Consider the following 6,757-nt stretch of genomic DNA (forward strand, 5'->3'; position numbering starts at 1 on the left):
AAAAGGGCTACAGAAACCGAAAATGTGATTTTCAAAAAATCGATTTTTTTGCGATTTTGCGCGATACGAAAGCCGCGTCCCCCCTTAATAGAAAATGCATACATACATAATTTTAAGGACCCTAGTTTCTTAAGCTGCGCTGAAAATGCATAAGAATGGAAGCTTGAGCGAGTTGGTATGCGTTCATCTTTGTTGAAACAGCGCTCACTAGACGACGACGAAGTAAAAGAAGGCACAGGACAGGCGCTGCCTGTCCTGTGCCTTCTTTTACTTTGTCGTCGTCTAGTGAGCGCTGTTTCAACAAAGCTGAAAATGCGACTGTGCTGAAATTTGCCTTCCTCCGTGCCCTTCGCACGAGCTCATTGTTGTGTTTCGGTTTCGGTTCTGTATTGCACTGTACGAATGCCATGGGTTGGTGTTGAAAAACTTTAGTTTTGAGAAGGCCAAGAAGGTGAAAAAAAATATTTAAAAAATGAAAAAGCAGCGTTGTGGGCGGCCTTCAGGCTGCCGGTTGTGGGCGCCGCTCTGGCGTTCCTGTTTTACCCAGGCGACGTGTAAATAAAAGTGTGTGGAGAGTACTCGTTGAGTGCGGACGTTTCTCTGCTTCAGCGCTTCGCGCCAAACCGCGCTTTCGGGCTGGCTGGCGTCCCCGCCGGTCGCGTTGGTCACCGCCGGTCTTCGCCTGCTGCTGCGCCGGGACTACCAGCACGCAACACAGCACTCATGTTTCCCGACGTATTGCCAGATGGCATCCATATCTCACACAGCGCCTCTTCTATCGTCTTTACACGACATTTGCAGCGAAGCACGCAGATACGCGGCCAATTTTTTAATGTTTACATTGACAAAGCACAACTGCTGACATGTACAAATGAGAAGACGAGAGAACTGAAATGTTCACTTTTATTGCAACAGCAATTAAATGGACACTCTCAGCGAATTTTTCTCATTGCCGTCATTTTCCGTATAAAGTCCAATTCGATAACATCGCTCCATGCATCGCATGTTCTACGCGTAAGTAAAAGCTTGCAAGCACTGGGGACGAACACAGCTGAAGCAGAGATGAAAAAAGCTGGCCACCTCCGTCGCACGAAGGGTCCATGCGATAACATCACCCTGCGTGTGAGGCCTGTCGTTGACTGCTCCTCAACAAGAGAAAAAAAACGCCTCGCCCATCTTTCGTCGGGTTAAGGAGCATGAAGGGAGACAGAAGAGGGGGGGGGGGGCTTTATCGCTTGAGCAGCAACTATGAACTTTGATCATAAGGGCGTTGTTACTAGCACTGGCACACGCACTACTATCTGAGCAGACATCAGCAAACGGCCTTCTTACTTTTGCGCTGAGACGACAGACAGCACAGAAACCACTTCGCTCCCTGGAGCGGCCGTATTCCCTCACACCAGCATTTTGTAGAGTTACACGAGACCGGATCCAAAAGAGTTAGCTGCTAGCCTTACTTCGTATCACATTACAATTTCTTACTATCGCATTCACTGCTTCGCCTTTGCGGTGAAACTGTGATTTTTTCGTGCCGTCACCAATGTCACGGAGAGCTCGCCAGGTGATTATGATAGGAGATCACTTGGGTGCACCACGTCGTGGATAACCGCGGCACATGAAGACCGCTTGGGAGGAGTTTCGAAGCAATAATGCGTTTTGGCGCAGGATGGCGCAGCAGAAGCGGATTGGTGCAGCATGGCACAAATGGCGCAGCGCTTCCACCCTTGGCTTCTCTTCGAACCAAAAGAGTGACATTTCCAGATGCCTAGTTCCAACTCTTAAAAATATTGTGCAAGTTAGCTAATGCATGACAAAAACGCTCACTTCACTCTAGAATATGTGATATATCCTATTCGAACTATTCAATTCGAAATTATTTGACCAAATCACTACTCGCTTCGAATTCCTACGGGTGTCTTGCTCCAAACTAGGGAAATTATAGAAGTTAAAACGCAAGGTACTTAGACAAGGGGCGTGGTCCATGGCATGATCCACCTAACTATCTTGGTCAGGGTTACGAAGGCCTCCGTATTAGACACATCGAATGGAGACCGGAGGAGAGGGAGCATTCAAAGTACAGTAGACTCTCGTTAAACGGAACCTAAAGGGACCGGGAAAATGTGTTCCATTTAACAGGAGTTCCGTTTATTGAGAGATGAACAGGGTGCAGAATTCATGTACGAAACCAATCATATCAGATTCAGTTGTTCCATTTAAGCAGCAGTTCCGTTTAACAGATTTCCGTTTACTGAGAGTCTACTGTACTATAACTAACTAGGCGGTGAAGAAGCATCAGTGCTCACTGTGATTTCTGTTATCTCACATCAGCCATTTCTTAAACCCTCCAACACACTGTTCTATGTAAGTCACTAATGAAAAGACTAAGCAAATGTTTCTATTTAATAGCAGTAGGATCAACAGCTTACCAGGTTTGCCATCACAATGGTGTCTACCACAGCAGGGTTGCTCTGGGTGCCCAGGATAAACTGCAGGCCCCTGGGTGGGTTGCCACTCGACTGTTCGAAGCAGTGCCCTGGTACAGCAACAATGCAAACAAGAAGACCATTACAAGAAGCCACACGAGAATACACACCCACACTCTTCCGGTGTATTAATTTTCACAACTTCTGCGAAATGCCCATATAAGCGAGAACCTCACATGGAAAAAACTAACAAGAAGAAAGCCTTGGGTTGTGCACAAAGCACGGTCCTGAATAATATTATGTGAGCCAAAGTTAAGGCTATAACCCTGCAATAACAGTCACATCCAACACAAAGACATAAAAACACCCTTGCTATACAAGTAGTTGATGTTCGATATAAGTGTCCATACGTTGTACTTACAAGAAAAAAGTTGCGAGGGAATCTTAAGTGAAAGACGTGCAAGCGTTAGATGATGCCTCTAGTGGGTTGTTAGCAAAGGGTTCCCTGCAGACTTTGATGACTGGCCAGCAGCTGTCATGCCATTACGCAGAACATAAACAATGCTAAATTACAAATTCGCTTTGCGTCACTGTTCACATGCAACTGCTTGACAAGTGTGGTCATATGGTACTGGCACACTGGCTTCCCACTTGTAGGCCAGCCGATTCAAGCTGCTGGTCAAAATGCTCCTGTACACTCACAGCGCGCCATGTCAAGTTGCTCTTGCTGACTATACAAGAAGGGAAATCTGGGCTAGTTGGTTATAGTTCATTTTCGATCAGCTTACAGCGCAATAAAAAGATGAGGACGCAGACCAAGGATGTCATGACACAGCCCTCGTGTCGTCACATCCTTGGTCTGCGTCCTCGTCTTTTTATTGCGCTGTAAGCTGATCTTGCTGACTATTTTGCCATATTTGATACTGGAGCATATACACTCAGCTCCAAATCGACAAACACTTGCTTCTTTATAATCATTATCATCTCTGATCTTGAAATTTCAACCTCATTATAGCAGCAGAGGACTAAGTGAAATAAAATATGGCCATCTAAATTTTAAATTTACTTCCCCACATAATGGTATCATTATAGATTTGTTTGTTATATGAAGCTTCTACCATAATTACAGATGCACACACAAGACAAGACGGGCATACTGTGCTCAGACTTAAGTGACCACCTACCTATCTACATTTCTACACAAAACCTGCTGCATAAAACTAAACGCCCAAGGCTTGCGCGGTACAGATGCATCAATGACAAATCACTGCTTAAGTTTGCCGAATTAATTGAAAGTGCTGACTGGTCACCTGTGTATGTGCAATGCAATCCAGATAGCGCATATAATACTTTCCTAGTTATCTTCCTTGAGTGCTATGATATTGCTTTCCCGACACAACAGATCAGAACACGAAAGGGTAAGAACAGAAAACCATGGATAAACAGCGACCTCTTGAAACGAATCAAGCAGAAAAACACGCTTTTTCACAGATTTCTTGCTACTAGAGATATTGCAATACTGCGTGAATTCAAGCAATTCCGCAACAAGCTAAATAGTGACACTAGGAAGGCTAAACTTGCCTATTATGAAGCCATCTTTTCACGTATAAAATCAGAACCGGCAAAAATATGGAAACAGGTTAATTCCTTAACTGGGAGAACAGCAGCATCAAATACACCTAAACAAGTAAAAGTCAACAATATCATTCTAGAGGGCAAGGAACTGGCGAACGCGATTAACCAATACTTTGTAAATGTGGCTGTTTGTGATGAAGTGACAACACAATATGAAAATGAAACAAGTAGTTGCTTGGACTCTCTCGTACTGCACGAAGTATTACCAGAGGAAGTCTACCGATATATAAAAGAACTAAGGACAAACGTTGCGAGTGGTTATGATGACGTAAAGGTGGCTCCAGTTAAAGCCGTCGCATCTATACTTAGTCCCGTATTAGCATATCTGATAAATTATTCCTTTCTGATTGGAATCTTCCCAACAAAACTTAAGGTGGCCAAAGTTACACCCATTCATAAAGGTGGCAACACTAGTGAATTAACAAATTATCGTCCGATATCCGTATTACCTGTCTTCTCAAAAATTTATGAAAAATGTATAAATACGCGCCTTATGAAATATCTTGAGAAATACAACATCTTATCACCGCATCAATATGGTTTTCGCAAAAATAAAACCACGGAAGAGGCACTAATTGATGTAAAAAGCCGCATAATAGAAAATATTGAAAATAAAATGTTCACGTTAGGTGTCTTCCTTGACCTGCGTAAAGCGTTCGATTCTGTTGACCATCATATTCTACTGTTGAAATTAAGCCGCTATGGAATTCGAGGAGTAGTCTCTGATTTATTTAAAAGCTACTTATCATCCAGACAACAATTTGTTAGTATAGACAGTGAAAAATCCGAGTATTTAGGCATAAAGAAAGGAGTTCCACAAGGGTCCATTTTAGGCCCCGTACTTTTCCTTTATATATAAATGATATTACAGAGGTCCAGTATACACCCGAAATTAAAATGTTCGCTGACGACACAAGTATATTTTTCACAGGCTCCACCATTCAGGAAGTAGAAGCTTCAACAAATACATACCTCTCGAAACTTTCAGGTTGGCTAACAAAAAACAAACTAAAATTAAACACGCAAAAAACCAAATTTATTATGTTCAGGCCCATTAACAAGCGCATCAGTGATAATATAGTAATTTCGTTTAACGATCAGCGACTCGAACAAGTCAGCACACAAAAATTCCTGGGAGTCTGGTTTCACGAGCACTTATCATGGACACCGCACGTCAATAGTCTCTTGGCAGATCTAGCTCGTTCTGTAGGGTGCTTGAGTAAGATCGCTTTCCTCCTCCCTTCATGGCTATCTAAATCATTGTATTATAGCATGTTTTACTCCAAACTTCTATACGGAATGCTTGTATGGGGAACAACAACTAAGACCAATTACGACAGAATATACATCTTGCAAAAGCGCATGCTCCGTATAATAGAAAAATATAAAGGTCATCCCAAGGACCTAGACACTCAGCCGCTTTTCTTAAACATGAAATTCTATCTGTTAGGAAAGTATATAATCTTAAGCTGATGCAACACATTCATAAGCATAAACTACAGGATTCCTTCCCACGCATTGTATCAACAAAATACGGCTTCAGAAATTCTACCCGCAATACCAAGAAAACACGCACGAACTATGGCAAGCAGGCTATTGATTATAAGATTGTACAATTGCTAAACCTTCACGAATCGAATATAGACTTTACACTGAAAACAAAAAAATTTAAATGTCATCATAAATCATTCTTCTTTCGACTAACGTCATAGTGGATCCATAGCATTTACATTTAGTGTAGTGAAGAGGAATGTCCAGCGCTGCCAGCCACATCGCCAGCCCTGCGCGAGGCACGAGCTGGAGCTGCCTAGCCCGTGTTCGTGCTGCCACGCTGCCCGCGCCCGTCCAGTTCCTGCTGCTACTGTTACGACGAGCACCGCTTGTAGCCCAGTGTTTTCATTATATTTTGGTGGAGGCTGCTGCGGTTTTCCCCGGCCCTGGAATTGCGTAGCCGAAAGCTCCCGTCCGTCATGCCTGACGACGCCGTCTCGACACCCCCACCGGCTTCCCCGCCCACGTGTCCCGGTGCCCAGCGTCTGCGAGAGCCAGAGATCTTCAGCGGCACCGATGAAAAAGACGTCGAGGATTGGCTTGAATCCTATGAACGCGCGAGTGCTAGCAACAAATGGGACGATCCCATGAAGCTCGGCATCGTGATGTTTTACTTAACGGATGTCGCCAAGCTATGGTACAAAAACCACGAGGCCGACATCCCCACTTGGACGACCTTTAAAACCAGCATCGCAGCTGTTTTCGGACGCCCTGGTGTGCGCAAACTTCGCGCAGAACAACGACTCCGAAGCCGGTCCCAGCAAACTGGCGAAACATTCACCAGCTACATCGAGGACATCCTCGACCTCTGCCGGCGTGTCAACCCAACCATGGCGGAAGCGGACAAGGTACGCCACATCATGAAGGGCATTTGCGATGACGCCTTCCAAATGCTGCTCTCGAAGAACCCTGCCACTGTCTCTGAACTTATCGAGCTTTGCCAGAGTTTCGACGAGCTCCGCAGACAGCGTCTTCTCACGCGGCGCCAGCACGTTCGGACGAAACCATTTCGAGCGTCGCTACCGCTCCTGACCTTGAGTCACTGCTGTCCCAGATCAAGGATTTCGTACGTGCTGAGGTTGCTCGTCAGCTTTCTCTACTATCACCAGCCGGACCACCACCGTCGCCTTTGCCAGCAAACATTCGCC

The sequence above is a fragment of the Rhipicephalus sanguineus genome, chromosome 3 (genome assembly GCF_013339695.2).
Source record: "Rhipicephalus sanguineus isolate Rsan-2018 chromosome 3, BIME_Rsan_1.4, whole genome shotgun sequence".
In the NCBI taxonomy this organism is placed as follows: domain Eukaryota; kingdom Metazoa; phylum Arthropoda; class Arachnida; order Ixodida; family Ixodidae; genus Rhipicephalus; species Rhipicephalus sanguineus.